The sequence below is a fragment of the Cavia porcellus genome, unplaced genomic scaffold, assembly GCF_034190915.1.
Source record: "Cavia porcellus strain 051 isolate PalLab524CR breed Dunkin Hartley unplaced genomic scaffold, mCavPor4.1 scaffold_32, whole genome shotgun sequence".
In the NCBI taxonomy this organism is placed as follows: domain Eukaryota; kingdom Metazoa; phylum Chordata; class Mammalia; order Rodentia; family Caviidae; genus Cavia; species Cavia porcellus.
The window spans coordinates 21,157,209-21,168,289 of record NW_026947515.1 but is presented as its reverse complement, the minus strand read 5'-3'; positions in this window follow the sequence as shown (position 1 = coordinate 21,168,289).

The following is an 11,081-nucleotide window of genomic DNA, read 5'->3' as shown; positions in this document are numbered from 1 at the left end:
CTGATTTCTTCTGTGACCCACTGATTATTTAATAATGTATTATTTAATTTGTATGTATTTAAGTAGTTTTCTGTGGCGTCTTTTATTGTTGGTTCCCCATTTCTTTCTGCTAGGATCTGATAATATGCAGGGGATTATTTCAATTCTTTTTTGTTTATTGAATCATGCTTTATGGCCAACGATACGGTTTATTTTAGAAAAAGTTTTTGCCTGTTGCTGAGAAAAATATCTATTCTGTTGTTGTTGGATGAAACAGTGTAGATATCTATTAAGCCCATCTGTTCAATGGGGTGGTTTAACTCCAATATTTGTTAATTTTTTGTCTGGTTGGTCTGTTTATTGTGAGAATCAGGTATTGAAGTCTCCTGATATGATCATGTTGCTGTCTATCTGTTGTTTTATGTCCAAAAATTTTTGACGAAGTTGGCTGCATCAACATTTGGTGCATAAATATTTACAACTGTTATCTCTCTCTGCCAATTCGTTCCCTGTACTAGTATGAAGTAGCCTCATTGTCTCTTCTTACCAGTTTTGGCTTGAAGTCTGCTGTATCTGAAAATAAGAGGGCTATTCCTTCTTGCTTTCAGGCTCTGGTTGGAAGGGGTAGTAGTGTTTTCCATTTCCCTTCAGTCTGTGAGCTTCCTTTCAGATGAGGTGCGTCTACTGTAGGCAATACATGGTCACGTTTTGTTTTTTGGTCCAACACGTCAGTCTCTTGATTAGGGAGTTGATGTCATTAATACTGAAAGTATTATTATAAAGTGTTTACTGAATCTTGTCACTACACTATTTTTCCAGTACTGATTTCTTTTTTTATATTTTTTCCTTTTGTTTAGCTATTCTCTCAGTTAGATGTATAATGTATCTTCCTTTGGGCTCTCTGATGCCGTTGGCCTTTCTGTCTCAGTCTAGGATTCCCTTAAGTATTTTCTGCAATATTGGTCATGTATTTCTTTAGGATTTTGTCATACGAAGTCTATTTTGAAGGCTGATTTCATCTGGATTGACAATTATTTTCCTTTAGGGCTTGAAAGACTATTCCATGCTCTCCTAACCTTTGAAGTTTATGCTGGAAAATCCATGATTATTCTGATACCTTTGCTTTTATAGAGTTACTTTCTATTTTTCTCTTACAGCTTTTTTTCCTTTTGTTGAATTTCTGGAATTTTATTATGACGTGTTGTGGAGTGGGTCTTTCTGCTGTGTCTGTGTGTGGCCTCTTGTACTTGAATTCTTTCCCTAGATTTGGAAAGTTTTTGCATAGTCTCACTGATAAAATTTTATGCTCTTTAATTCATCTTCTGATTTTTCTGTTTCCCTATAATTCTGGGGTCAGTCAGCAGCTGATTGATCCTGTTTGTATGGTACTGTGTCACTTTCAGAGAACCACTGAGTGTGTGAGCCCACATTACCTTGCCTTCTATTTCTGATCCTCTGTCTCATGTTGGTCAAATGTGCTTTGTGTGCTTCCCGTTAAATTTCCATATCTTGAATTCCTGCTTGCTTTCTTTTCATAGTTTCTAATTCTCTACAATTGTCATCACTCATAACTTGTCTCGTTTAACTCAATTCATTTGTTCATTGCTTCATTCAGCTCATTGAAAATTTTGTTAATAAAATACTCCCTGGGGCCGGGGATTTAGCTCAATGGTGTAAGCGCCTGCCTGGCAAGCATGAGGTTGTGAGTTCGATCCCCGGTACCAAAAGTAAAATAAAATAAAATAAAATGCTCCTTAAACATCTTATTTGTGTTTCTTCTTTTAGTTCTTCAAATATTTTCATCAGTTGGCATTTTAGTTCTTTACCTGTAGCTTCCTCTGTCAGTGCCCATGAGATCAGTTTTTGGGGAGTTAGGGGCTTTGGGAGGGTCATGTTACCTTGTTTTCTCAAATTGTTATTATTTTTAATGTTTGGGTGAAAAACAATAATGGAGGAATTGTCACTAGTGTGGTAATCTCTTAGTTAGATTTGACTTCCTGTGGTGTTTATACCTTTCTTCAACTCACGCAGTATAATAAAATCAGTCCGAGTTGCTACATCGTGAGACGGCAATTATCAGTTATATCAGCAACAACAGAACCAGCCATATGTGAACTTTATACTTTAAAACTAGTTATACACATTTTTTTCCCTCTTTTTCAAATCCAGAAGACAATGGTTTGGAGCTGAGAAGTAGAGGATGAGGGAAAAGAGTGAGGAAGAAGAAAAAGGAGAATATAGCTTACAACAAGGGGAGGAAGAGAGCAGAGATATGACATTAAGAGCAAATGACATTAAGGACCGAGGTGGAAGTTTGGTTTTTGAGCTTTTGTTTTGTTTTGTTTTTTGGAACAGAGTCTTACTATGTAGTTCAGGCTGGCCTTGAAATCACTATGCACCCCCGTGTGGCTTTGAACTCATGGTAATCCTCCTGCCCTGCTTCCCTAGTGCTGGGATTACAGGTATGTAGCACCACATTAGGCCCTTTCCTCTTTTTAAATTGTCTCAAGTATTTTGTCACAGTAGTGTAAAGCCAACTCACATCCTGACCTTGCATTCTAAAGGAGGCCTAGCCCTCACCTAACACACTTGAGACCTGTACTCACAGCTTCTTAAATGTGCCTTGTTCTTCCCCACACACCTTTACACAACTTTAAACTACAGGTGGAATATCCCTTATTTGAAATGTTTCCTATTTTAGAGTTTTTGTACGTGGGAATATATATGTACAATTTGCATATACTTTCGAGCATCCGCAGTGCGGCAAAGGTCTGAAAATTTTGAGTGTCAAGTTCTGGGAGGACTAAGCAGTGTTGGTTTTGGCTCCTCAATAAGTAGATGCTGAAAAGATTTAAGTGCCAGAGGTTTGTTGGAGAGCTGTGGGGCAGAGAGTAGACATGAGGAAGGGACAGCATCCAGGAAAGGGCATGTCACTGGGGCTGCTGGAGCGCAGTCCTATGAGGAGACTGGGAAACCGTGGGAAACTTATATGCAGTCGCGAGGGGCTGGGCATACCCACCAGTCTCCTCTGTCCTCTTGGCCGAAGGCTGTTCCCGGGCACGTGACACGCTGGCACTCTGCCTTATCCTGTAGGCAGACATAGTGGTGAAGGCCAGTGTCAGCAAGATGGGAACTGGTGACTGGAAGCTTCTGGGGCCCAATGCAGCAGGAAGACCTGAAGGTGCTTCATGAGGGGCCCTGCCAGGACCATCTTGGATTTGACCATTTGTCTCCAGCCCCTGTCGTAGAGCCTGGCTAGCAGCAGGAAGTCCACGAGTATTTGTCAAATACATAGGACTAGGACTTGACCTTCCGTGGGGCTCCTCACATTATTGAAGACAACTACTGAGTGCCTTTCTGTTGGCAGCCCCTGTGGGAGGTGTGCGGGAGCTTTGCACAGCAGTGTGACCCAGGGAAGGTGCCAGAGCAGGAGCCTGTCTCAGACACATCCTGTGCAGGAAAGGACTTTGCGTGACAGACTACGCACATTCTGTCCTAAGGGGTCATCCTGCACAGGCTTCACCCACCAGGAATCTCCAGACGGAGCTCACTGCTCCACCAGCACCATTCAAAGGCTGTCCCAGGGAAGGAGTGAGCGGCCCATCATGGCTCCTTCAGGAGAAATATTTACAAGAAATGTATCTGCCCTCAAAGCACCCACAGTCTTGTTGAAGAGACAAGTCATCACTCTGCCTAGAGCTGGATCAAAGGACCATATCTGAGAAAGAGATCCTAAGACATAAAATTTCAAATGCTACTCTTAGGCTCACACCTGTAATCCTAGCACTTAGGAGGCTGAGGCAGGAGAATCACCGTGAGTACAAGGCCAGCCTAAACTACATAGTGAAATCCTGCCTCAATAAATAAATAAATAAAGTAAGAAGTAAAGAGGCAAATGCTACTCTCAGATGGCTGAGCTCACCCCACGCCATCAGAACAAGGGGGACCCAAGGCAAAGAAGACATCTATCTGAAATTCCACAACTTTTAACACGTGGCCCTTTAGGAACATTTATCCAAACTACAACAGGGACAATTCCGTGACCTTGTCTACAGGAACTACAGGTTCCCCAGCCCCTGGGACAGGAGATACTGGGTGTCCTCATCTGGGCTGATGCTCTCCTTGCCAAGGCTGAGACACTTCTAGAAAATGCACAGGCAGCAGGAGCCACAGCTCACAGCTGCAAAGTATCTGAGGCCCCACAGCCAAAATAAACTCTGCCTGACCTCATTTTTGTTAACTAAAAAAAGTCCTTATGAGATGGCATATATATATATTATCAGTACGTGTCTTAGAGGACTTTTGCAGATGGGTCAGGAGCACACCGCCCCTAGTTCTAGAGGTAGAATACATCCTCTCCTCTCTACCACTCAGCCCCGGCTGAGGATGACACTGTTCTCACGCCCAGCACCCCAGTATACCTCTGCCTCCTGTACTTGATGTACATGGGTGATAATCGCAGTTTCTGTTTTGGTTCGGTTTGGTTTGGTTTGCGTTGTTTATTTGTTTGTTTAAAAGCTGGTGCCTCATGATGTTGCCTAGGCTAAATCTTAAACTCCTGGGCTTAAACCTTATCCTCTCATCTCAGCCTCCTCAGTAGCTGGGACCCCAGACACATGTCACCATGCTTTGTTTCCCATTTTTAAATTAAATTGAATTTTGTTGTTGCTGTTGAAACACTGAGGCTGGAACCCAAGGCCTGGTGTCTGTTAGGCAAGTGCCCACCCGAGCAGCTCCAGCTCGATATTTTTAAAATCAATTTTTAATTTTGGGGGCTGGGGATTTAGCTCAGCGGCATAAGCGCCTGCCTTGCAAGCAGGCAGTCGTGAGTTCGATCCCCGGTACCGATAAAAAGGAAAAAAGACAAAAAAAAAATTTTTTTTTTTAAATTTTGGAGTGATTTCAGAGTACCAGAATAACTGAAAAGGTCTGATAAAGAATTAACTGAAAGATTCTAGTCTCTGCTGGGGTTTCAATGCTGCATCTCCACCACGTTTCTTACCTGGTCCCAGGTTTCATGCACTAATTTAGTAGTGATCCTGTTTCCTTCGTCGCCTCCAACCTGTGACAATTTCTCCACCCTTCCTTGCTTGTGCCATCACAGACAATTGGGAAGAGCGGCAGGAAAGAGCTCAGAGCACAGCTCGGCCCCACTTTGGGAAGGAGCTGGCCTGGGCTACCAAGCGAGCTGAGCCGAGGGCCAGCCAGGAGGGGGCTCCTACAGAAAGCTGTGTATCCAGCTTCCCTGGTTCTTCTTGCTGTTGGGAAGAGGCCCTTGGCCTCTAACTGGCCCCTCAAGAAGGCTCCTGGGGCTCAAGGGAAGTCTTGCCCTAGTACCATGAAGGACCTGCCAAAGAGGACTGAGAGAATCTGGACCTGTGTCCCCTGCACCTGGCAGGGGGGGCAGAAGCCTGGTGCATCTTCCACCTGCCCACTTGTCCAGAACTCCTGCCCTAGACCCCTGCCCAGTCTCATACACTTTGGAGAAGCCAGAGAGCCCCTGTCCTGTGGGTTACACCATCCACAGTGACCACGTGGAAAGGAAACTGAAACCCAAAGACAGATTTCTTAATGTGTTTATGTTAAAACAACAATAATAAACTCCCTCCTGACCAAGAAATGAGGGGAGGAAGGGGAAGGGTGGAGAACGGGATAAAATCACAATTAACAAGTGTTACGGGCAGGTACCAACTGCTCACAGTGGGTGTACTGCAAACCTGTACTAATAAAAATAATAAGCTCCCCTTGTTACGGTCTGTGACACATTGTCGTGGGAAACTAACTACGCTGCACTGTGTGAGGAGAGTGGGGCCACTTAACCTTTCTGCAGACTTCCTTAGTGTCTGGCTTACAGTGCAGCTAGACCAAGACTTGTTCCAGCGGCCAATTCCAAGAGATATGTTGTTTGGTACAACTGTTGAGGATGACCCACAGATCTGTGGGTAACCCGGAAGATCCCTTGGGTTCCAGCTGGTGTTCCCATTGGGCTCTTGCTGAGGCTCCCAGAGAATACTTTGAGAACCAATCTAGGGGGCTCTAGAGGAGAGTGCTGAGATGGGAGGGCTATGGAGAGTCCAGAGGGATGCAGAGCCTTCCCTGGAAGAGCCTGAAGTACCCGGCTTCACATGCAGGCTCTGTGCCCCATCCCCTAGCAAGTGACATCGTTGAGCCTCAGTTCTCCCCTCTGCAAAATGGGCTCCCCTCTGTAAAATGTTGCTGGAAGCTCTGCCCTAGGTAACACTGGGCAAGTGATTAAACCTAGCTCATGCCCCACCTCCTCCTTGGGGGCTCAGGTCTCCCTGATATTTATCACTGGATGGCAGAGGCCCTCCCTCCACCCATCCCAAAAGAGCAACACAGGGTGGGCAGGAGAGGAATGGTGAAGAGGCAGAAGAAGCCAGGGACCAGTGTTGCCTTAAGGTCTCCAACAGGAAGAGGCTGAGGTGGGAGAAGGGAAGCGACGACCCCAGGCAGGTGCGATCTGTGGCTGCTGCTGGCCGGAGTATTTCTGTTTTGCTTCTTGTTGCGTCCTGAGTGGAGCCCAGGACCTCACACACGAAAGACACTGCTGTACTCCTGAGCTGCACCCAGCCCTGGCTGTATGAATTCTATTCCAGTCCAAAGTGTCTGGGGTTTCCCGAGGCCAGCAGAAGAGGGCTGCTGTGAACATGCCTTTCCCTGTATTATTGAAAATGGTGATGCATCTGTTGGGCGCTTACCCAGGAATGAGGGCCCTCCTCCGGAGGCACGTGTTTGGCTTTCGTGAATATTATCCATCTTTTAACTACTTTCCAAAGTGTTTGAGCCACTCGGCCCTCCCACCAGCTGGCCTTGCATCTTGACTCATTTCAAAAAGACCTGGATTCAAGTTTCATGTATTAAAGAAAAAAATTAAGATGTGTTACATACAGGTACCAGCTCACCATGTGATCACTGAGCACTGGAAACTTGTATTAATAAAAATTTTAAGAAAAAATGTTTCATTTGGCTCTTAAGAACTATGACACTTCAGTAAATTTCTTCAAGTCTCAGTGTCCCCATCTGTAAATGGGACAATAGTTCTTACCTGGCAGAGCTGACACGGAGGACCAAGTGAAGTGGTAGATCTGACCACTAGTGGCCCATCTTCTGACTTCCTCAAAATCCACAGGAGACGCCTTCAGTGGGGACATGAGGAGGACAGGAGGCTGCCTCACGTCCCAGGAGGATGCATCTTGTACTGTGATTTGAACTGTCTCCTACCAGTTCACGTCTTGGAAACTTAACCATCAGATTCACATATTAATGGTATTTGGAGGTGAGGTCTTTGCAGGTGGTAATGTTTGTGCTGTCTTGCCATGGAATCCCATATGCCAAGTTATGATCTAGCACGAGGGTCTCCCTAGATACTGAGCAAATGCCACCATCATGCTCTCAGACTTTCAGCCTCCAGAGCTGTGAGTCAGCATTTAATTAGGAAATACCTGGGGGCTGGGGATTTAGCTCAGTGGCATAAGCGGCTGCTTTGCAAGCGCACGGTCGTGAGTTTGATCCCCTGCCGAGAGCCCAGAGAGGTGTCCTGGTAGAACCGTGGACTCAGCCCCCACAGCCCGTATCCTCCATTCCTTGGCCACTGACGATACCGCCCATCTCAGCAGAGGACTGCATCCCCGGGTGGGGGTCATGGCCAGCATGTAGCAGTCCCCTCTGCTCCTACAGTCAGTGTGCTATAAATGAGAGGGTTTAATGCCTTATTTTGACGTGAGTAACGACAGACACCCAAGACTAAGTAACCACCACCACTCACTTTTGTAATGACCAGTAGCTGTCTTTGTACACCAGACAGAGCCCACACCTGTCACAGCCACGCCGCACCCAACGGCACTTCTCTGCCCACAAACCCTGGTAGCTATTCACACCGTACCCGCCCCCCCATTAGTTCCTTTATACCTCAGCTCACAAGTCCCCCAGGCAGGCCACATCCGATCGCCACCTAATGTACACTCCATCACTCACCCCTGTGCCTCAGCCCCTCAAATTGGTCCTTTTCCTGGGGTACAAGGCTTTCAAGTTTTGATAAGCAAATGGCATGTTTTGGCTGCTTACTTATTATGTTCATCTCCTGAAACGAAAAGCAGCACCAGGGATTCTGTAGGTCCCTCATGTGTCCCTGCTGTCTGGAAGACAACAGGAGCTCAGGACCTACTGGTCCAATAGCTGTGTGCATTTCATAAGGCAGAAAACAGATTTGGAGATGATAAGCGGACTGCCAGAGGTCAGAGTGAATTACGACTACTGGCATCACTGTAACCACAGCTGACGTTTCCTGGGTACTCACACTGCACCAGACTGAGCTAACTGCATGCACATGATTTAGAACTCTGTGGGTGCTGCCGTCTTAGGCCTGGCACAGCGTCACGAGGCTGATTGTGCACCAGGCTGAACTTGGACTCGCCCACCTGACTCCTTCCCTGCACTGCACACAAGGACCGTGACCTTGACTCCCCTGTGCCCAATACACCCACCCCTCCCAATTTATAAACATATGATTCTGGGGTGTTATCCAGGGAGCCTCCCGCTGGCCCCTCCTGCAGCCTGCACCCTCCTCATTGTGACTTCTGCCAGGAGACCGTGTCACCCATTAGGACCTAAGCCACAGACTGCCTGCTCCGCAGCTGCTCCAAGAGAGAACCTGGGCCCCTACCAGAATTATTCCTGCTACTCTCCCCCGCCTGTCCCACTCACTCTACCCAGCCACAGCATTCCTCTCTGGACCTCAAGAGTGTTGATCACACTCTCGCCCAGCAGCCTCTGCCTGAAATGCTCAGAGATCTGCAGGAGTGACCCATCATCTCCTGCAAATCTCGGTCAGATCTCTCCTGGTCGATGAGGATCGCTTTGACCCTCCACTGATGTGTGGCAACACATAGTATATGGGGAGAGAAGAAAGGAGGGAAGGAAGGTAAAAAGAATTCACACAGCCGTTTTTATTCCAGTGGAATCAATTTACATTAAGCTCCCAAGAACAACCCGGAAGCAGCTGCCAAAGCAAAAGATGCCAAAGGCCAACATGAATGGGAAGGCAGAGGGGAGCTGGGCTCCTTTGCCCTAACACGGACTTTGAGGTTCCAGATGTGGAGGTCTCCTGTGTGGGCAGCCCCTTCCTTGTCTCCGTAGCCCCATTCTCCTTTCACCCCAAATCCTGACTGTCCACCAGGCGTCTTGGACATATGAGGCACCTGCTGGCCCAGGCCAGACCCTGGAAATGGCCGGGGCAGGTGTTGACCGCCCTCAAAATGACTCATCTCTCCTTTGCTCCAAATTGGTAGCTCTGCTCCTTCCGAGGAGACAAACAGCGCTAGCATGAGAGCCTGGACACTGAGCTCTAGACCTGTGAAAGCTCCAAGCTCAGTGTGTGACCTCGGATTATGTCATAGTCTCTCTAGGCCTCAGTTTCTCCTTTCATCAAAATCAGATAAGTGGGCTATCACCACCAGCAGCCCCTCTGTACCTCTGGAGTATCTACAAATACAACACACAGACGTGATCTGTGAAGGAGCCTTCTACACCTCGTCTCTGCTGGCCTCCCAGACCATGTTTCACTCTGACTCCCCGGCTGCTGCACCTGGGCCCGTTGTGCCCCAGACCAAGCCCAGTATCACCTGGCATCCCTCTCCCCACACTCTTCCCTCTTGGGAGGGCCTGGGGTTTCACAGCAAGCAGTAGAGCTGTAAATAGCAGCCGGCTACTTACAGGCCAACCCTCCCAGGCCCCCAAGGAGGAAGTGAGAGGGATGCAGCACCTGTGCACTTCCTACAGAAAGTCCTGCTTCTGCAGCGACTGACCCCCAGCCTCCCCAGAGTCCTCAGACTTGCTCCCACCTCAGACCTGGAGTGGGGGGTCGGCGTCAGTGACACAAGGCGGGAGGCAGAGACACAGCTGACCAGGGAGGGTGCTAGGACTCTCCTTGACACTGGATCCTGCATTGTTTCAAGTTGTGCCTTTCTTGATGAGGGCCATGGTGACAAAACTGTGGAGGACGTGGCTGTGTAAAGAAAGTTCAAAGAGGTCCTCGGCGATGGCTCAGGAAAGCTCAGGGTAGATTCCCTTGAGACACTTGAACAAAACGCTCCACTCACTTTCTAAGCAAAGAGGATTTGGGGTACCATGGTGCCTAAGGACAGCCTGACCCCTAGCAAGTCCCTGCAGGGAACGTGGGAGGAGCTGCTGCCTGCGGCCACAGGGAGATAGAGCAAAGGCATTGGCTGGAGCTTATCTGAGATGGTGAAAGTCCGGGGAGCTGGTGAGGAGGAGGTTGCCCTGTTCCAGGCCATCCGTCCCTTTTGCAGGGCGGCGCTGGCTTCCTGCCGAGGCTCTGCGCGGCAGCAGGGAAGACAGATGAACCGTCCAGTCTGTTCCCACAGGGGAACACTCTACTGCAGCTCAGGGAAATGAAGCAGGTCTGTGGCTGCTCAAAATCACAATGAGGAGAGGGAAGGCAGGTGACAGCGTGGATCCATCTCTGTACATTTAAACACAGATCGAAATAGCACTCGATACCATCAATCAACTCTTAGCTATAGATGAAATCCAAAAGGATGGGCTGGAAACCTAATTGTGCCAACACTGCTTGCCTCTATGGAGGTGAACAGCACTGTTGGGCTTGAATTTTAACTGTATTGCTGTTTGTCGATGACATAGCGCAGTGGCAGGACACTTGACTGGCACATGTAAAGCCCCGATTCTATCCCCAGCAAGGCGGGACGTAGCTCTTTGCCTATTTTTTTTTATTATAATTTTTTTTTATCGGTACCGGGGATCGAACTCACGACTGCCTGCTTGCAAGGCAGGAGCTTATGCCACTGAGCTAAATCCCCAGCTGGAAACCCAATTGTTGTTTAACAAAGGAGCAAACTTGAGCATTTGTAAGCAAGGCCCACTGGGATGAGTGTGCAATTATTTCTTGTACTGTTCTGAATACTAAATTCTTTTCTGCACATGTTCAACTATGGGACTTCTGGCAGCTTGCTGGGTCTCATACACACAAAAGAGAAAAGGCAACAAAACAAAAAACAAAACAAAAACAACCCAGCCTCCTGGGGTTTACAGAAGAGACAGACGCC